Genomic DNA, 22,576 nt, shown 5'->3' with positions numbered 1-22,576 from the left:
TGAAAACAAATAATAAAATGGCAATAAGTATATACCTATCAATAACTACTTCAAATGTAAATGGACTAAATGGTCCAATCAAAAGACATAGGATGACTGAATGGATATGAAATCCAGATCCATCTATATGCTGCCTACAAGAAACTTACTTCAGACCTAAATACACATACAGATTTAAAGTGAAAGTATGGAAAAACATACACCATGCAAATAGAAGCAAAAAGAAAACTGAGGTAGCAATACTTATGTCAGACAAAACAGACTTTAAAACAAAGACTGTGACAAGAGACAAAAAAGGATACTACATAATGATAAAAGGAATACTTCAACAAGAGGCTATAACAGTTTTAAAAATCTATGCTCCTAACATGGGAGCATGTAAGTACACAGAGCACCTATTAACAGAGATAAAGGAAGAAACTGATGGTAATACAATATAATAAGTGAGCCTTAATATCCCACTTATAGCAATGGACAGATCATCTAGACAGAAAATCAACAAGGAAACAGTGGCATTGAATGACACATTAGACCAGATGGACCTAACAGATATATTCAGAACATTTCATCAAAAAAAAAAAAAAAAAATCAGACTACACATTCTTTTCAACTGCACTTAGAACATGCTCCAGAACAGACCTCAATAAATTTAAAAAGATTTAAATCCTACCATGCATCTTTTCTGACCACTAGAGCATGACACTAGAAATCAATCATGAGATAAAGTCTGGAAAGTATAAAAATACATGCAGGGTAAATAACATGATACTAAACAATGAATGGATCAACCAAGAATTCATAAAGGAAATAAAAAAATATATGGAGACAAATGAAAATGAAAACACAAGTCCAAAGTCTTTGAGATACAGAAGAAGTGGTTCTGAGACAGAAGTTCATAGCAATATTGGCCTATCTCAATAAACATAACCTTACACCTAAAGAAGCTAGGAAAAAGGGAGAGGGCCAAGATGGCAGAGGAGTGGGGGACTTGACTGGGATCATGACCTGAGCCAAAGGCAGTGGCTTAACCAACTGAGCCACCCAGGTGCCCCTTAATACAATATAGTCCATAGTAACTTTTTAACTTCTACTGTTTCACATATATGCTTTTTTTCCTCTTTTTCTTTTATATATATATATAGAGAGAGAGAGAGAGAAAGAGAGATATACATATACATATACATATACATATACACATAAGCTTCAATGTAGCCCTTTTTTCCTTATTCAATACTACCTTTATTTATATACCAGTTTTAATTTCCTTGTAACTCTGGGAAGTAGTGTTCTCTAACAAAGAGAAGAAAATACACACAGGAAGAACTGAAACACTCTACCTCACTCACATTTAAGAGATTACAGACACACACACCCCTTTTTAACTTTATAAATCTTGTTCTTGGATTTCATTTTGGCTGGGTTTTCTTGGTGGTGGTTTCTAATCACTCTAAACTTTCCCATTGTGCATCTTACCTGGATTGTGTTTGATATTTTTGACTGTACATTCCCTCAACCACCCCTCAATAGAATGACTAGGAGGGGGAACTCCTAACAAAGAAATGAACCAGAGACAATGTCCTCCCCCACAGACTTAATGGATATGGATATAAGCAAGAGGTCAGGAACAGACTTCAGGGTAACAGTTATGAACACAATAGCTAAGCTGGAGAAAACCATTAATGGCTATGGAGATTCTCTAAGGGCAAAAATTAGAGCTAATCAGGCTGAACTTAAAAATACTATTAATGAGATGCAGTCTAAACTAGATATTCTAATATCTAGGGTAAATGAAGAAGAAGAATGAGTTAGTGATCTAGAAAACAAACTGATAGAAAGAAAGAAACAGGAGGAAGCTTGGAACAAACACCTTAAAATCCATGAAAACAGAATTAGAGAAATAAATGACACCATGAAATGTTCCAGTGTTAGAATTACTGGGATCCCTGTGGAGGTGGAGAGAGAGTGAGGACTAGAAGATATATTTGAACAAATTGTAGCTGAATACTTCCCTAATCTGGGGAATGAAACAAACATTCATATCCTAGAGGTAGAGAGGACCCCTCCCAAGATCAAAGAGAACAGACCAAGGTCCTGACATGTAAGTAAAACTCACATATCTTAGAACCAAGGAAGCCATTTCAAGGCCAATTAGGGGGAAGAGATTCCTTACATCCAGAGGGATAATGTTAGACCTGTCACAGAGACCTGGCAAACCAGAAAGGGCTGGCAAGACATATTCAGGGTACTAAATGAGAACATGCAGCCAAAAATACTTATCTGGCAAGGCTGTCATTCAGAATGGATGGAGAAATAAAGAGGTTCCAGGAATGGCAGAAACTGAAAGAATATGTGACCAGTCAGCTGGCCCTGCAAGAAATATTAAAAGGAGAAAGACCCCAAGACTGATATAAAATAGAAATTTACAGAGACAATCTATAGAAACAAGGACTTCACAGGCAACATGATGACAATAAAATCATATCTTTCAATAATAACTCTCAACACGAATGGCCTAAGTCCTCCCATGAAATGGCACAGGGTTGCAGACTGCAAAAAAGATAGGACCCATCCATATTCTGTCTACAAGAGACTCATTTTGAAGTTAAAGATACAGCCAGACTGAAAGTGAAGAGATGGAGAACCATTTTTCATGCCAACAAACCTCAAAAGAAAGCTGGAGTAGCATTTCTTCCTATCAGACAAATTAGATTTTAAACTAAAGACTATAATTAGAGATACATAAGGACACTATATCATTCTTAAAGGGTCTATCCAACAAGAGGATCTAACATTTGTAAATATCTATGCCCCCAACATGGGAGAAGCCAGCTGCATAAGCCAACTGTTAACCAAAATGAAGAGACACAGTGATAATAACACATTAATAGTAGGAGACCTCAAAACTCCACTCTCAGCAATGGACAGGTCACCTAAGCAGAGAATCAACAAAGAAACAAGAGCTTTGAAAGACACATTGGACCAGATGGACCTCATAGATATATACAGAATATTCCACCCTAAAACAACAGAATACTCATTCTTCTCGAGCACACATGAATTTTCTCCAGAATAGACCTACTGGGTCACAAATTAGGTCTCAACCAATACCAAATGATTGAGATTATTCCCTGCATATTTTCAAACCACGATGCTTTGAAACTGGGACTCAATCACAAGAAAAAATTTGGAAGAAATTCAAACACTTGGAAGCTAAAGACCATCCTCCTTAAGAGATTTTGGGTCAACCAGGAAATTATAGAATTTAAATAATTCATGGAAACCAATGAGACTGAAAACAAATTGGCCCAAAACCTATGGGATACTGCAAAGGCGGTTCTAAGAGGGAAATACATAGCCATCCAAGCCTCACTCAAAAAAATAGAAAAATCCTGAATTCACCAATTAACTTTACACCTTAAAGAACTGAGAAAAACAACAATTGAAGTCTAAGCCACACACGAGAAGGGAAATAATTAAGACTAGAGCAGAGATCAGTGAATGAAAAAACCAGAAATACAGTAGAGTAGATCAATGAAACTAGAAGCTGGTTCCATTAAATAATTAATAAGACTGACAAACCACAGGCCAGACTTATTCAAAAGAAAAGAGAAAGGACCCAAATTAATAAAATTATGAATGAAAGGGGAGAGATTATGACTAACACCACGGAAATAGAAACAATTATCAGAAATTACTATCAACAACTATATGCCAAAAAATTAAGCAACCTGGAAGAAATGGATGCCTTCCTGGAAACCTATAAACTACCAAGACTGAAACAGGAAGAAACTGACAACCTGAATAGACCAATAACCAGCAATGAGATTGGAGCAGTGATTAAAACCTCCCAAAGAACAAGAGTCCAGAGCCTGATGGATTCATTGGGGAATTCTATCAAACATTCAAATAAAAAATAAATCCTAGTCTCCTGAAGCCGTTTAAAAAAATAGAAACAGAAGGAAAACTTCCAGACATATTCTAAGAGGCCAGCATTACCTTGATCCCAAAACCAGGCAAAGACCCCATAAAAAATGAGAATTTCAGACAGATATCCCTAATGAAGATACATGCCAAAATTCTTAACAAGATCTTAGCTGATAGGATCCTACAGTACATCAAAAGGATTATCCACCACAACCAGGTGGGATTTATCCCTGGGATGCAAGGGAGGTTCAACATTTGCAAATCAATGTGATAGAACATATTAATAAGAGAAGAGAGAAGAGCCATATGGTCTTCTCAATAGAAGGAGAAAAAGCATTTGACAAAATACAGAATCCTTTCCTGGTTAAAACTCTTCAGAGTATAGGGATAGAGGGAACATTCCTCAATTTCATAAAAACCATCTATGAGGGGAGGCAAGATGGCGGAGAACTAGGAGGAGGCGCCTTTTCAATCTGTACCCTAAAGTGAGCTGATTACCTACCAAAGAACTCTGATCACCCATGAAATCAGCCTGAGATTAGAATTATATACGTCTGGATCTCTATGGGGGCAGAAGACACCAGTGGGCAGGTAAAGTAGAGTGGGAACATTGGACTGGTATTGGAAGATAAACAAAAGGGGGAGGGAGCCACCAGAAGCGACCCACTGGAAAGTAATACCCCAATACGAGAGTGCCCTGCAACTGGGGACCAGCATTAACTTGGAGTCTGGTTGAAAGCACTCAAAAAGAGCAAAGGATCGCAGGGGGAAATTGTGGGAATCAGGGCACTTAGGGACAAGGGCTTAAGTCCCCTGACCGAGGACAGCCACCCCTGATGCTGAGCCAGAGAGAGTGCGGCAAAGAAACCAGGTCTTGGCTCCTGAGCCATGAGCAAGCACGCCTGAGGGTGCGTGGGGTGGGAGCCTCGCCAGCCAGCAGAAACACAGCCTTTTTGCAGCCCCTACATGTGCGTCACACAGTGCTATCAGAGCCTGAGTTGGGCCCCACACCCTCCCCTGAGAGAGGTGTGTGCAGGCTTCCTGCTGACTAAGGAGCCCGATGCAGGACTCGATCCCAGGACTCTGGGATCATGACCTGAGTCAAAGTCAGTGGCTTAACCGACTGAGCCACCCAGGTGCCCCTTAATACAATATAGTCCATAGTAACTTTTTAACTTCTACTGTTTCACATATATGCTTATTTTCTCTTTTTCTTTTATATATATATAGAGAGAAAGAGAGAGATATATAGATATACACCACCACTACTTCATAGATACAACTTTTATTTTTAATTCATTCCCACTATTCTGGTTCATTTTTAAATTTTTTTATTTTTTATATAGATAATTTTTAGCCTATTTACCATCACAGTGAGATGTCCAGCATATCAAATTCCATAATAACCTTTTAACCTGAACTTTTTGATACATATACCCATGTTTTACTTTTGTTTTTCTATTTTTTTTTAAATTTTAGTATAGTTTAGTTTAGTTCATTTTTTTAATTTTAATTTTTTAATATTCATATAGAGTTAAACTTCAAGGTAATCTCCTTTCCCCAATTAATGCTACCCCTATAGGTAAGCCAATTTTTAATCCCCTGTTATCTTAGGAAAGTTGAGTCCTTTAACAAAGATATCAAGATACATACAGGAAGAATCAAAATAACCTTCCTCGCCCACACTGAGAATTTATAACCACCCTCCCATCTTTTACTTCCGCCAGTGTTTCTGTGTATTTGTGTTTGTCCTGGTAGTATATAAATCTTATACTTGGGGTTCTTTTTGACGAGGTTCCTTTTTTGTTTGTTTGTTTTGCTTTTATATATGTATATGTATATATATATATATATATATATATATATATATATATATATATATATTTGCTCTTGTCGTATACTTTTATCACTCTTTTTGTTTCTCTGTTTTTGTTTGTATATTTCATAAATCTTACCTTGGGGCCCATTTGGGCTGAGCCTTCTCTTTTATCTTTCTTTCTTTTTTTTCCCCTGTCTCTCTCTCTCTCTTTTCTTTTTTCTCTCTTTCTTTTTTTCTTTAATTTGGGTGGGGACTCTTGATTGCTCAGAAGCGTTCCAGGTTGTACCTTGACTGTACCACGCTTGATACATCCAGCTACATCTGTTCAGCCATCTCTCATCAAAATGGCTATAAGGAGGGATGCCCAACAGAAGAAAAGTTCAGAGGATGGGCCTTCTGCAACAGAACTAATGGCTACTGACATAGACAATATGTCAGAAAGGGAATTCAGCTAACAACTATCCAGGCAATAGCTAGGTTGGAGAAAGCCATGGATGACAAAACAGAATTGATTAGGGCAGAACTGAAAGCCACCAGGGATGATGTTCACAATGCTCTCAATGAGTTCCAATCTAATCTAAATTCCCTAAAAGCTAGGGTAACTGAGACAGAAGATAGAATTAGTGATCTGGAGGACAAACAGAGAGAAAGGATCAGGAGGAAGCCTGGAACAAACAGCTTAGAAGCCATGAAAACAGAATTAGGGAAATAAATGATGCCATGGAACGTTCCAACATCAGAATTATTGGCATCCCTGAAAGGGAGGAGAAAGAAAGAAGTCTAGAAGATATAGTGGAACAAGTTCTCCATGAAAAATTTCCCAATCTCGCGAATGGAACCAGCGTTCATGTACTAGAGGCAGAACGGTCTCCCCCCCAAGATTATAGATTCTCGAAAGTCCTCAAGACACCTGATAGTAAGAATGAGGAATTATAATTGTAGAGAAACTCTCTTGAAGGCGCCTAGGACAAAGAAGCTCCTTATGTACAGAGGAAAGCCCATAAGAATAATGTCAGACCTATCCACAGAAACCTAGCAAGCCAGAAAAGGCTGGCAAGATATATTCAGGGCACTAAATGAGAAGAACACGCAGCCAAGAATACTTTATCCAGCAAGACTGACATTCAAAATGGATGGAGAGATAAAGAGTTTCCAAGACCGACAAGGCTTAAAAGAGTATGCGACCACCAAGCCAACACTGCAGGAAATATTAAGGGGGGTTCTATAAAAGAGGAAAAATCCTAAGAATATCATTGACCAGAAATATAGAGACAATCTACAGAAAGAAAGACTTCAAAGGTAACACGATGTCAATAAAAATGTATCTATCAATAATCACTCTCAATGTGAATGGCCTAAATGTGCCCATTAAACGACACAGGGTTGCAGATTGGATAAAACGACAGGACCCATCCATATGTTGCTACAAGAGACTAATTTCGAACCTAAGGATACACCCAGACTGAAAATGAAGGGATGGAGAAGCATCTTTCATGCCAATGGGCCTCAAAAGAAGGCCAGGGTAGAGATTCTCATATCAGATAAAATAGATTTTAAACTAAAGACTGTAGTCAGAGATACAGAAGGACACTACATCATTCTTAAAGGGACTATCCACCAAGATGATCTAACAATTGTAAATATCTATTCCCCCAACATGGGAGCAGCCAACTATATAAGAAAACTATTAATCAAGATAAAGAGTCATATTGATATGAAAACATTAATAGTCAGAGATCTTAACATGCTTCTCTCAGTAATAGACAGATCATCCAAGCAAAAAATCAATAAAGAAACAAGAGCATTGAATGACATATTGGACCAGATGGACCTCATCTATATATGAGATATATATATATATATATATATATATATATATATATATATATTCCACCCTGAAACAACAGAATACTCATTCTTCTCATATGGAACATTTTCCAGAATAGACCACATACTGGGTCACAAATCAGGACTCAACCTATACCAAAAGACTGAGATTATTCCCTGCATATTCTCAGATCACAATGCTTTGAAACTGAAGCTCAATCACAAGGAAAAGTTCTGAAGGAACTCAAACACCTGGAAGCTTAAGAATGCTTGGATCAACCAGGAAATCAAAGAAGAACTTAAACAATTCATGGAAACCAATGAGAATGAAGACACTTCGGTCCAAAACCTATGGGATACAGCAAAGGCGGTCCTAAGGGGGAAATACATAACCATCCAAGCCTCCCTCAAAAAAAATGAAAAATCCAGAGTACACCAGCTGTCTCTACACCTTAAAGAACTGGAGCATCAACAACAAATCAAACCAACTCCACACATAAGAAGGGAAATAATCAAGATTAGAGCAGAGATCGATGGGGTAGAAACTAGAGATACAGTAGAACATATCAATGAAACTAGAAGCTGGTTTTTTGAAACAATCAATAAGATTGATAAACCATTGGCCACACTAATCCAAAAGAAAAAAGAGAAAGCTCAAATTAATAAAATTATGAATGAAAAGGGAGAGATCACATCTAACACCAAGGAAGTAGAAAAAATCATCAGAAGTTATTATCAACAGTTATATGCCAGTAAGTTAAGTAAGCTAGATGAAATGGATGCATTCCTGGAAAACTATAAACTCCCAAAATTGAACCAGGAAGAAATTGACAACCTGAATAGACTGATATCTAGTAACAAGATTGAAGCAGTGATCAAAAACCTCCCCAAAAACAAGAGCTCAGGACCTGATGGATTCCCTGGGGAATTCTACCAAACTTTCAAAGAAGAAATAACACCTATTCTCCTGAAGCTGTTTCAAAAAATTGAAGCAGAAGGAAAACTTCCAGACTCTTTCTATGAAGCCAGCATTACCCTGATCCCAAAACCAGGCAAAGACCCTACCAAAAAGGAGAATTTCAGACCAATATCACTGATGAATATGGATGCTAAGATTCTAAACAAGATCGTAGCAAACAGATCCAACAGCACATTAAAAAGATTATCCACCATGACCAGGTGAGATTTATCCCTGGGCTACAAGGATGGTTCAACATTCACAAATCAATGAATGTGATATAGCAAATCAATAAGAGGAGAAGAACCACATGGTCCTCTCAATTGATGCAAAAAAGCATTTGACAAAATCCAGCATCTGTTCCTGATTAAAATGTTTCAGAGTATGGGGATAGAGAGAACATTCCTGAACTTCATAAAATCTATCTATGAAAGACCCACAGCAAATATCATTCTCAATTGGAAAAAGCTCTTCCCGTTGATATCAGGAACACGACAAGGATGCCCGCTCTCACCACTTTTGTCCAACATAGTATTGGAAGTCCTAGCAACAGCAATCAGACAACAAAGAAAAATAAAAGGTATCCAAATTGGCAATGAAGAAGTCAAACTCTCTCTCTTTGCAGATGACATGATACTTTATATGGAAAACCCAAAAGACTCCACCCCCAAACTACCAGAACTCATATAGCAATTCAGCAATGTGGCAGGATACAAAGTCAATGTACAGAAATGAGTTGTTTTCTTATACACTAACTATTTTCTGTATAAAAATACAGAAAGGGAAATTAGGGAATTAATTCCATTTACTATAGCACCAAGAACCATAAGATACCTGGGAATAAACCTAACCAAAGAGGTAAAGGATCAATGAGAACACTCATGAAAGAAACTGAAGACATAAAAAGATGGAAGACCATTCCATGCTCTTGGATCAGAAGAATAAACATTGTTAAAATGTCTATAATGCCTAGAGCAATCTATACTTTTGATGCCACTCTGATCAAAATTCCACTGTATTTTTCAAGGAGCTGGAGCAAATAATCCTAAAATTTGTATGGAATCAGAAGAGACCCCAAATCGCTAAGGAAATGTTGAAAAGCAAAAATAAAACTGGCAGCATCACGTTGCCTGATTTCAAGCTTTACTACAAAGCTGTGATCATCAAGACAGCATAGTACTGGCATAAAAACAGACACATAGACCAGTAGAACAGAGTAGAGAGCCTAGATATGGACCCTCAACTCTATGGTTAAATAATCTTTGACAAAGCAGGAAAAAATATACTGTGGAAAAAAGACAGTCTCTTCAATAAATGCTGCTGGGAAAATTGGACAGCTATATGTCGAAGAATGAAACTCGATCATTCTCTTATACCATACACAAAGATAAACTTGAAATGGATAAAAGACCTCAACGTGAGACAGGAATCCATCAGAATCCTAGAGGAGACCATAGGCAGTAACCTCTTTGATATCAGCCACAGCAACTGCTTTCAAGATATGTTTCCAAAGGCAAAGGAAACAAAAGCAAAGATGAACTTTTGGGACTTCATCAAGACTTCTGCACAGCAAAGGAAACAGTCAAAAAAACAAAGAGGAAACCCATGGAATGGGAGAAGATATTTGCAAATGACAGTACAGACAAAAGATTGATATCCACGATCTGTAAAGAACTTCTCAAACTCAACACACACAAAACAGATAATCATATCAAAAAATGGGCAGAAGATATGAACAGACACTTCTCCAATAAAGACATACAAATGGCTATCAAAAATATGAAAAAATGTTCATTATCACTAGCCATCAGGGATATTCAAATTAAAGCCACATTGAGATACCAGTTAGAATGGCCAAAATTAGCAAGACAGGAAACAACATGTGTTGGAGAGGATATGGAGAAAGGGGAACCCTCTTACACTGTTGGCAGGAATGCAAGTTGGTGCAGCCACTTTGGAGAACAATGTGGAGATTCCTCAAGAAATTAAAAATAGAGCTTCCCTATGACCCCACAATTGCCCTACTGGGTATTTACCCCAAAGATACAGATGTAGTGAAAAGAAGGGCCATCTGTACCCCAATGTTTATAGCAGTAATGGCCACGGTTGCCAAACTGTGGAAAGAACGAAGATGCTCTTCAACAGACGAATGGATAAGGAAGATGTGGTCCATATCCACTATGGAGTATTATGCCTCCATCAGAAAGGATGAATACCCAACTTTTGTATCAACACGGATGGGGCTGGAAGAGATTATGCTGAGTGGAATAAGTCAAACAGAGAGAGTCAATTATCATATGGTTTCACTTATTTGCAGAGCATAACAAATAACACAGAGGACATGGGGAGATGGAGAAGAGAAGGGAGTTGAAGGAAATTGGAGGGGGAGATGAACCATGAGAGACTATGGACTTTGAAAAGCAACTGACGGTTTTGAAGGGGCTGGGGTTGGGAGGTTGGGGGATCCAGGTGGTGGGTATTATGGAGGGCACGCATTGCATGGAGCACTGGGTGTGGTGTAAAAAACAATGAATTCTGTTATGCTGAAAAGAAATTTAAAAAACAAACAAACAAAAAAACAAACAAAAACATCTATGAAAAGCCCACAGTGAATATCATTCTCAATGAGGAAAAGCTGAGAGCCTTTCCCTTAAGATCAGGAACATGACAAGGATGTCTACTCTTGCCAATATTGTTCAACATAGTACTGGAAGTCCTAGCAACAACAGTCAGACAACAAAAAGAAATAAAAGTTATTCAGATTGGCAAAGAAGAAGTCAAACTCTCTCTCTTCACAGATGACATGATACTTTATGTGGAAAACCCAAAAGACACCACCTCTAAATTATTAGGACTCATACAGCAGTTCAGGACTGTGGTAGGATATAAAAATCAATGCATAGAAATCAGTTTCTTTCCTATACACTAACAATGTAACTGTAGAAAGAGAAATTAGACAGTTCCATTTACAATAGCACCAAAAAACCACAAGATACCTTGGAATAAACCTAACCAAAGTGATAAAGGATTTATACTCTAGAAACTACAGAACACTTATGAAAGAAATTGAAGAAGACACAAAAAGATGGAAAAACATTCCATGCTCATGGATTAGAAGAAAAAACATTGTTAAAATGGTTATACTGCCCAGAACAATCTATACCTTCAATGTCATCCCAATCAAAATACCAACAGCATTTTTAAAGTGCTGGAACAATCAATCCTAAAATTCATATGGAACCAGAAAAGACCTCAAATCACCAAGAAAATGTTAAAAAAGAAAAACAAAGCTGGGGATACCAGGTTGCGTGGTTTTAAACTATATCACAAAGCTGTGATCACCAAGGCAACATGGTACCGGGATAAAAACAGACACATTGATTAATGGAACAGAATAGAGAGCACAAAATGGACCCTCAACTCTATGGTCAACTAGCCTTTGACAAAGCAGGAAAAAATATCCGGTGAAAGAAAGACAGTCTCTTCAATAACTGGTGCTGGGAAAATTGGACAGCTATATAGAGAAGAATGAAACTTGACCACTCTCTTACACCATGCACAAAGATAAACTCTAAATGGATGAAAGCCCTCACTGTGAGACAGGAATTCATCCAAATCCTGGAGAAGAACATAGGCAGTAACCTTTTCAACATCGGCCACAGCAACTTCTTTCAAGATACATCTCCAAAGGCAAGGGAAACAAAAGTGAAAATGAACTTTTGGGACTTCACCAAGATAAAAAGCTTCTTCACAGCAAAGGAAACAGTCAACAAAACCAAGAGGCAATCTGCAGAATGGTAGAAGATATTTGCAGATGACACTAAGCCACCCAGGTGCCCACAAAATAAAGGGCTGATATCCAATATCTATGAAGAACTTCTCAAACTCAACACCCAAAAAACAAATAATCAAGTCAAAAAATGGGCAGAAAACATGAACAGACACTTCTCCAAAGAAGACATACAAATAGCTAACAGACACATGTAAGAATGTTCATCATCATTAGCCATCAGGGAAATTCAAATTAAAACCACATTGAGATACCACCTTACACCAGTAAGAACGGCAAAAATTGACAAGGCAAGAAGCAGCAAATGTTGGGGAGGTTGTAGAGATAGGGGAACCCTCTTACACTGTTGGTGGGAATGCAAGTTGGTGCAGCTACTTTGGAAAACACTGCCAAGATTCCTCAAAAATTTAAAAATGGAGCTACCCTCTCACCCAGCAATTGCACTTCTGGATATTTACCCCAAAGATACAGATGCAGTGAAGAGAAGGGCCACATGTACCCCAATGTTAATAGCAGCAATGTACACAATAGCTAAACTGTAGGAAGAGCTGAGAGGTCCTTCAGTAGATAAATGGATAAAGATGTGGTCCATATAAACAATGGAATATTACTCAGCCATCAGAAAGGATGAAAACCAAGTTTTGTTTCAACAAGGATGAAACTGGAGGAGATTATGCTAAGTGAACTAAGTCAGGCAGAGGAAGTCATTATCATATGGTTTCACTTATATGTGGAACATAAGGAATAGCATGGAGGACCTTAGGAGAAGGAAAGGAAAAATGAATGAGGGGAAAATCAGAGGGGCAGATGAACCATGAGAGACTCTGGACTCCAAGAAACAAACAGGGTTACAGAGGGCTGGGGAGTTGGGGGATGGATTAGCCTGGTATGGGTATTAAGGAGGGCACATATTGCATGGAGCACTGGGTGTTATACGGAACAATGAATCAAGGAACACTATATCAAAAGCTAATGATGTACTGTATGTATATAATATAACATAATAATAGTACATACTGTATGTACTTAATATAACATAATAATGGGGGGGGGGAGCCAGTACCACATCATGACCAAAATATTCAGCACATTAGGAATAGAAGACAATTTCGTTAATATGTCTTAATAATATAAATAATAAAGGAAAAATAAATGAAATAGACACACACAAAAAAACCCACCACATAATACAACAGTTCAATAAAATCAGGAGCTGATTCTTTGAAAAGATCAACAAAATTAATAAACCTTTAGCCAAACTCATCAAGAAAAAGAGAGGACTCAAATAAATAAAAATAAATAAATAAATAAATAAATAATAAATAAATAAATGAAATCACAAATTGGAGGAGAAGAGAAATTATAATCAATGCTACAGAAACATAAAGCATTATGAGAATTATAATCTCTTACAAAATTATAAGGCAATAATGTGGATAACTTAGAAGAAAAGGATAAATTTCTAGAAATGTATAACCTTCCAAACTGAATCAGGAAAAAATAGAAAATCTGAATAGACAAATTACAAGCAATGAACCTGACTCAGTAGTCAAAATCTCCCAACATACTAGAGCCCGAGACTAGATGGTTTCATAGATGAAATCTACCAAACATTGAAAGAAGAGTTAGTACCTATTCTTTTCAAACTATTCCAAAAAATAGAAGAGGAAGGAAAACTTACAAATTCAGTCTACAATGCCAGTATTACCCTAATATCAAAACCAGACAAAGACATTACCAAAAAAAAGAACTATAGGCCCATCTCTCTGATAAACACAGATGCAAAAAATCCCAAACAAAATAGTAACCAAACAAATCCAAGGATACAACGAAAAAAATCATTCACCACCGTCAAGTGGGATTTATTCCTGGGATGCAAGGATGGTTCAGTCTTGCAAATCTATCAGTGTGATACATTGCATCAATAAGAGAAAGGATAAAAACCATATGGTCATTTTAATAAATGCAGAAGAAGCATTTGACCAAATAAAACATCAATTCATAATGTTTCTAAACTAGGTTTAGAGGGAACATATCTCAACATAATAAAGGTAATATATGGAAACTCAAAACAAACATCATACTCAATGGTGAAAAACGGATTTTTCCCTAAGATCAGGAAAAAATAAGGATGTGAACCCTTACCATTTGTATTCAACATAGTACTACAAGTACTAGTCACAGCAATTAGATAAGAAGAAGAAATAAAAGGTATCCAAAATGGTAAAGAAGAGGTAAAACTTTGCAGATGACATGAGACGATATACAGAAAACCCTAAAGACTTCACCAAAAAACTACTAAAACTATTAAAAGAATTTGGTAAAGTGACAGGATACAAATTAATATGTAGAAATCCATTGCATTTCTATTCACTAATAATGAAGTAGCAGAAAGAGAAATTAAGAAAACAAAGCCATTTATAATTTCTCAAAACAAACAAACAAACAAACACAAAAACCCTCGGAATAAATTTAACCAAGGAGGTAAAATACCTATACCTCAAAACCTGTAAAACACTGATGAAAGAAACTGAAGATGACACAAATAAATGGGAAGATGGTCCATGCTCATGGATTGGAAGAACCAATATTATTAAAATGTGTGTACCACCTACAGCAATCTACATATCTAATGCAATCCCTATCAAAATACCAATAGCATTTTTCACAGAACTAGAACAAATAATCCTAAAATTTTTATAGAACCACAAAGACTTCAAATAGCCAAAAGCAATCTTGAAAAAGTGAGAATGCCAGATTTCAAGATATACCTCAAAGTTATAGTATCAAAATAGTCTGGTACTGAAACAAAAATAGACACCTAGATCCCTAGAACAGAATAGAAAGCACAAAAATAAACCCAGGCTTTTATGGTCAATTAATCTATGACAAAGGAGGCAAGAAGATACAATGGGGCAAAGATGATTTCTTCAACAAACAGCGGCGGGAAAACTAGACAGCTATATGTAAGAGAAAGAACTGGGCCACTTTCTTACACCATACACAAAAATAAACTCAAAATTAACTAAAGACCTAACCGGAGACATGAAACCATAAAATTCCTAGAAGAAAATAGGCAGAAATTTCTTTGATATCAACTGTAGCAACATTTTTCTAGATATGTCTCCTCAGGCAAGGGAAACAAAAGAAAAAATAAACTATTGGGACCACACCAACATAAAAAGCTTTTGCAGAGTGAAAACAAATCATAAACAAAATGACAAGGCAACCTATTGAATGGGAAAAGATATTTGTAAATGATATATCTGACCAGGGGTTAATACCTAAAATATAAAAGAACTCATACAACTCAACATCAAAACTCCCCCACAAATAATCCTATTTAAAAAACAGGGGTGCCTCAGTGGCTCAGTAGGTTAAAGCCTCTGCCTTCAACTCAGGTCATGATCCCAGGGTCTGGGGATTGAGCCCCACATCGGGCTCTTCACTCAGTGGGGATCCTGCTTCCTCCTCTCTCTCTGCCTACCTCTCTGCCTACTTGTGATCTCTGTCTGTCAAATAAATAAATAAATAAATAATCTTTTAAAAAAAATTAAAAAATGGACAGACTTGGGGTGCCTGGGTGGCTCAGTCATTAAGTGTCTGTCTTTGGCTCAGGTCATGATCCCAGTGTCCTGGGATCAAGCCCCACATTGGGCTCCCTGCTCAGAGGGAAGCCTGCTTCTCCCTATCCTGCTTCCCCTGCTTGTATTCCCTCTCTCACTCTCTCTGTCAAATAAATAAATAAAATTTTAAATAAAATAAAATAAAATAGAAAATGGGCAGACAGTCTGAAAAGACATTTCTCCAAAGAAGACATACAGAGGGCCAACCAACACAGGGAAATATGATCAACATTACTTATCATCAGTGAAATACAAATCAAAACCCAAATAAGATATCATTTTACATCTATCAGAATGGCTAGAATCAAAAAGATGAGAAATAACAAGTGTTGACAAGGATGTGGAAAAAAGGTACCCTTGTACACTGTCAGTGGAATGTAAATTGGTGTAGACACTGTAAAAACATTATGTAGGTTCCTCAAAAAATTAAAAACAGAACTACCATATGATCTGGTAATATTACTGCTAGATGACATTTACTCAAGGAAAATGAAAACACTAATTGGAAAAGATATATTCACCCCCTATGTTTATTGTAGCATTATTTACAATTGCCAACATATGGAAGTAAGACAAATGTCCACCCATAAATGAATGGATAAAGAAGATGTGATTTACGTGTATACACACACACACACACACACACACACACACACAAATATATATACGATGGAACATTACTCAGCCAAAAAAAAAAAAAAAAGAGAGAGAGAATGAAATGTACCCATTGGTAATGACATGGATGCACCTAAAGGGTGTAATGATAAGCAAAATGAATCAGAGAAAGACAAACACATATGATTACATTCTATGTGGAATTGAGGAAACAACACAAACAAACACACTAAGAGAAAAAAGAAAACAAATGAAAAAACGGACTTTAAAATATAGAGAACATACTAGCAGTTGCTAGAGGGGAGGTTGTGGGAGGATGGATGAAAAAAATAAAGAGGATTAAGAGTACATTTTGCATGAGCAATGAACAAGGTACAGTGTTATTGAATTATTATACACCTGAAATTAATATGACACTATGTTAATTATACTTCAATAGAAAAAAATAAGAAAAAGATAAATTCTAAAGGTTCTCTTATCTATGAATGTGTCGCCGCCAGTGTGATGAATCTACCAGGGTAACCGTGGGGGCTATGAGGATGATGAAAAAAAGTTAAGAAACAAAGAGATGGGGGCAGGAGGGACACTGAAGATGATGTCCAATGGTGCCAAATTTATTCCACATCTTACAAGCATTTATAAGGCAGACCAGAATAGGAGGAGTAATATATCAGTACCTAGTCAGATGACCGCAAGTTCCTATAACAAGTTTACATTGACTACAAGCAAACCTTGTGAAGCCAGGTAGTTTCGGCTAAAGCCATTAGCAAGACAATCAACCAGGGAGTGGATCATGGGAGGTACAGAACAACAAGGATTAACTAAAAACTCAGGACTCTGGCCACATTGTTCCCTATTACAGGGAGGGTGTGTGGGAAGTCACGTAGGCCAGCGCACGATACATAGCACAGACCCTTTCTCAGTGCACTCAACTTTCCCATCCTTAACCTTGTCAAGGTGTCCGGACTTTGAAGGAGACACAAGTCAGGGCCTGGTTTGGTCCTTGACTCCAACTGTGCCATGGCCTCCAACATGAATGTTTTTGGATTTTCCAAACATCATTTTCTGCAGATTGCCATGGATTTTCTTACAAGCAAACATATTAATTGTGAAGAAGTAAAAAAATCACTTCTTTTTAGTCATTTTTCAAACTTTTATTCTATATAATGCAGAAGTCTTAGCTTACAAGATAAAACAGGAAAATAAATAAATCATTAGTTTAAAAAAATGAATTTCAACTACTAACAGGAACTTTAAAGAGTCATCTCACTTGCAGCACATAATGAATACCTACCATCTATTGGTATAATTAGCTGTTTCTGTAAGACCTGGAGCCAATAATCAAAATTAACTGTAAATACTTAAAGCAACCTTTAAAAAATGCAAATCCATGGTCACTTCCTGGTTTGCTGTTATTATTTGTTTATCTAATCCATTTGGGTTCATTTTCCTAAAGACAAAGACAACCTTTTAATAGCTCTTTCCCCAAAAGATTTTCTTTTACTCATGAACAGTATGTATTTATCAGCACCACGCTCTAACCAACTGAGCTAACCGGCCGCCTTTGAACAGTATGTATTTAATAAGTAGATTATCATGAACATGAAAAACCTTTTCTAATGGAAACTTTATTGTTAATGGTAAATTCTCACACTAATCAATAAAAACTACTTAATCCATAGTATATCAAAGGTGAGTACAAAACACAATCTTTTAAGCTATACAAAACCATCATAGTATATCAAAGGTGAGTACAAAACACAATCTTTTAAGCTATACAAAACCATCACATATAAATCACATATAACCTATTTTCATAATGGTAATTTATAAGATAACTTTTTTTTTAAGATTTTATTTATTTGACAGAGAGAGACACAGCGAGAGAGGGAACAGAAGCAGTGGGAGAGGGAGAAGCAGACTTCCCGCCGAGCAGGGAACCCGATGTGGGGCTCGATCCCAGGATTCTGGAATCACGACCTGAGCCGAAGGCAGATGCTTAGCAACTGAGCCACCCAGGTGCCCCAATATAAGAAGATAACTTTTAAGGTCCTCATTACAGAGACAAAGATTTGTGCATTTGTTGAAAAATAAAAGGAGATAACCTTGGGTCACAACCATTTGTCTACTCTTTAATTTAGACCTTTTAGATAAGTTAAACTGCTTTCTTTAAAAATTATAATAGAAATGCTTTATATTAATTAGTTTTGTTATTTTCTAGGGACTCTAGAACAGAAATCATAAATCCAATCAACAGGGGTTTTCTACTCTAATCAGCATTTAGTTTACTAAATTTAGTTACTTAAGAATCACCTAGATAAGTACAGGAAGTGATGGATATGTTAATTAGCTTGATTGGGGCAATTATTTCACTATATATATATCAAATTGTCAAATCTAAGTCATCATTCTTAAATATTTATAATTTTTATTTGTTAACTATACTTCAATAAAATGGAGAGGGGTAAGAATCAAATAGTGACATTATTAAAATTGCAGATTCCTTCAATCTTATCACCTTTATCCTCCAAAGATACTGATTCACAGCTAGTGTGGCACTGATACATTTACATTTTTAGTAAGTGCTCTCCCCTCAAAATGCTGATGGAAATTGACCCCATATCAAACTTTGAGAAGTACTTTTCATGATAAAGTATGTACCCAAGGTTGTGGTTCATATCAAATCTCTGATTTTTTAATCCTTTTAACACTAAGATGTACCAGATTTTCTTAAAACACAATGGCTTGATTAGTACCCCTTTCATTTCCCCATCCAATCCTGATCAATAAAAATAGCTTCGGCATCCATTTATAATAAAGATTGGCATGCTGCCCCAGATTCTTTTATATAACCTCCTGGTAATCTCATCTATTCAGACATCCAGTCTTATGATCAACACCTAAATCTGGCTAACTGTCAAAATTCAGTATGCGAGTTTTTTCAAATATTATTTAAATCTATGCATTGTTGTTCCACATTGAGTATGATAAATCATAAAGTTTTACCCAGTGTCATTGTTTTCATGTTAATATATCATAATTATTTTTAACACCTTTATTGGGATATAATTTATACCATAAGGTTTACTCATTTAAATATGTTCAAGTACACAATTCAATGGTATTATATTTACAGAATTATACAACTATCACCATAATGTAATTAAAAAACATTTTTTAATCATCCTAAAAAGAAGTTCCACACCCATTCGCCATCACTTCTCATTCTATTCCCTCCCTTCCCCACAAACCCTAGTCAACAATTAATCTACTTTCTGTCTCTAAAAGATTTACTTATTCTGTGTTTTTTATATAGATGTAACCTTATAACATGTGGTCTCTTGTGACTGTCTTCTTTCATTCAGCATAATGTCTTTGAACTTCATGCGAGTTGTAGTATTTATCAGTAGTTACTTCTTTTTTATGGCCAAATAATATTTCATTATATGGTTATGTAATATTGTGTCTATCCAGCCACCACTTGATGACCATTTAGGCAGTTTCTTCTTGGCTATTATGAATAATACTGCTATAAATATTCATGTACAAGCTTTTCTTTAGACATACATTTTCAGTTCTCTTGGGTATATACCTAGGAGTAGAATTGTTGGGTTGTTTGGTACTCAATGTCTAATATTTTGGCAGCATAGGAGTTGCCAAACTGGGTGTACCATTTTACATCTCTACCAGCAATAAATGAAAGTTCCAATTTCTCCACATCTTTAATAGCACTTGTTATTGCCTTTTTTATTATAGCTATTCTAGTAAATGTGAAGTAGTATCTCATTGTGGTTTTGATTTGCATTTCCCTAATGGCTAATGATGTTGGGCATTATTTCATGTGCTTGTTGGTAATTTGTATCTTTCTTAAAGAAATGTCTATTTTTATCCTTTGCCCATTTTAAAATTGGATTGGCATTTAATTATGGAGTTATAACAGTTCTTTATATAGTCTGGATTTATTTGCAAATATTTTATTCCAGTCTACAGACCATTTTTGTAGCTTCATGATGGTGTCCTTTGAAGCACAAAAGTTTTTAATTTTGATGTAGCTGAAGTTAACAGGTATTTTTCCTATTGTATCTAAGAAATCATTGCCTAACCCAAGATCATGGAGATTTACCTCCATATTTTCTTCTAAGTTTTATTCCATGATGATTTTTATAGATGTGACTGAATGGGAATTGAAATTTAAAGTGGCATGATTAGACAGCTATTAAAGCAAAATATTTCAGTTATTTAATTTTACAGATAACAATTACTAGGATTATAGGATAGTTCCTGGCCACTAACTCTGTAGATATATTGACAAAAAGAAGATAGTAACAATAAAGAAAGAACTGCAAAGTCATGACAGGCCTAAAAAGACTGCAGGAGTAGGTAGCCAGGTAGGAGGACTTTGTCCCTCTGCCCAGGGAAACTGTGGGGGACACTCCAAGGCAGCTCTTAAAATTGCCAACAATAGGTGAAAAACCAAGAACTCTAACTCCTGCTCTCATACTGCAGGACATTGGCTAGAGAGAATGCAGTCATTTCCAGGCTGTGCAAGAAGTACAGGCTTGGACCCAAGCAGGTTTGACCATTCATCTGTCACTGTGAAAATGGGAGGTTTATTATTCTTCAGATGATAAAGAGTTATGTCTGAACAAAAGAAATTATCTGCTTTGTCACTGTCCCTGGCACTCTAGTGATGCTGGCCACGTCTCAGTCCCAATGGCCAAATACCAAAAATCATTAATCAACTATTCATGTCCAGGTGGGAATAAATACTATTTTTAAATACTATTTTTAGTAAAAATACTATTTTTAATAATAGAAGGAACATAGGTAAGGATAAAAGAAGAATTTACTGATGACCTGTCAAAGTAATTTTATCAGAGAAATAATTTTGAATCCAGCTTTCCCCTTCACATTTCCTACTTGTGTAACAGAGAAATGTCTTCTAATTCAATGAATGGATCACCTGAATGAAAAACAGTCCACATTATATTGAAACACTATTCCTTCCCTTCAAAATGCAATACAAAATAATCATGCATAATGCTTATTATGAGCCATTTTATACATTGCACTACACATTCAATACATTTAGAATCCGCAATTATCCTATAGTACTACCATGGTTACTGGACTTTGGAAGGTATCATGATGAAACATTTGGATTCTGCTTCCTGAAGCTTTATTATCCTTATTCCATTGCTATTGCCACGGAAAGCATGTCTCTTTTTTTCAATGGACACTTTAAAACTAAGTCACTATACCATGAAGGTATTCTAGAAGGCATCATTCATGGAAAAGAAACTCAATCACAATATGACAATCAAGTGTAAAATGTCATTTCACAGACTAGTAGAAAGCAAAATGTCTTCTGAAGACCTGATGGAGAATAGAGCAAAGTATCCTTTGTATCTGGCATCCTTCATCTACTAAGCTAGAAGTACTTTTTAACACAAGATTTGATATTTATTCATAACACCTGATCATTCTCTATTCTGGACAGAAATAGAGAATATTTAGAAGAAAAGCCATTCTCACCTAAATGGAGTGGTTTCATAGCTCCTCTCTTAAAGTTAGGCAATGCATAACCCAAATTTTTGAGTCTTTTCAACTCCAGAATTCTGTGGTGATGTAAAATTCCTGTTTTAAAGATAGAGAAAACCAATCAGGTACTTTTTTTTATTACACAATAATAATTCTAGATCCAGGAACACAGCTCATTTTCAAATAACTTTGGTCCAAATTCCATATATTTTGATTGTTACCTGAATGTTTTATTCTTACTTTTAATTTTTCACTAAATTTGCTCATATTTTTCCATTTTGATATAATTTTATCTACTTTTTCCTTAAAATAATCTCCAGGATAAGAGTTTGAGGTTAGAAATACAATCAATTTTGCAAGCATGTTGCAAATTCTCTTAGTATTAATGTGACTCAGAATAGTTACCACTTCTTCTAAAATCAAGGCTTTCAATATAAAAATGAATACTCCTGGGACACCTGCATGGCTCAGTGGGT

The 22,576-nt window shown here is 36.1% G+C and overlaps 1 long non-coding RNA gene across 1 annotated transcript in view; it reads right to left on the bottom strand.

The window, feature by feature from the left end:
- The window catches only part of LOC132028000 (uncharacterized), a 31,712-nt gene extending 9,522 nt beyond the window's left edge, over nt 1–22,190 (bottom strand). Inside the window, exon 1 of the long non-coding RNA XR_009407308.1 lies at nt 22,095–22,190. This is a non-coding gene — a long non-coding RNA (uncharacterized LOC132028000). The remainder of the gene's footprint in view (nt 1–22,094) is intronic.
- Nucleotides 22,191–22,576: the final 386 nt, after the last annotated feature.

This window comes from Mustela nigripes, chromosome 12, assembly GCF_022355385.1.
Source record: "Mustela nigripes isolate SB6536 chromosome 12, MUSNIG.SB6536, whole genome shotgun sequence".
In the NCBI taxonomy this organism is placed as follows: domain Eukaryota; kingdom Metazoa; phylum Chordata; class Mammalia; order Carnivora; family Mustelidae; genus Mustela; species Mustela nigripes.
The sequence above is the reverse complement of the archived record's forward strand: the minus strand, read 5'-3'. Positions and strand labels throughout refer to the sequence as shown.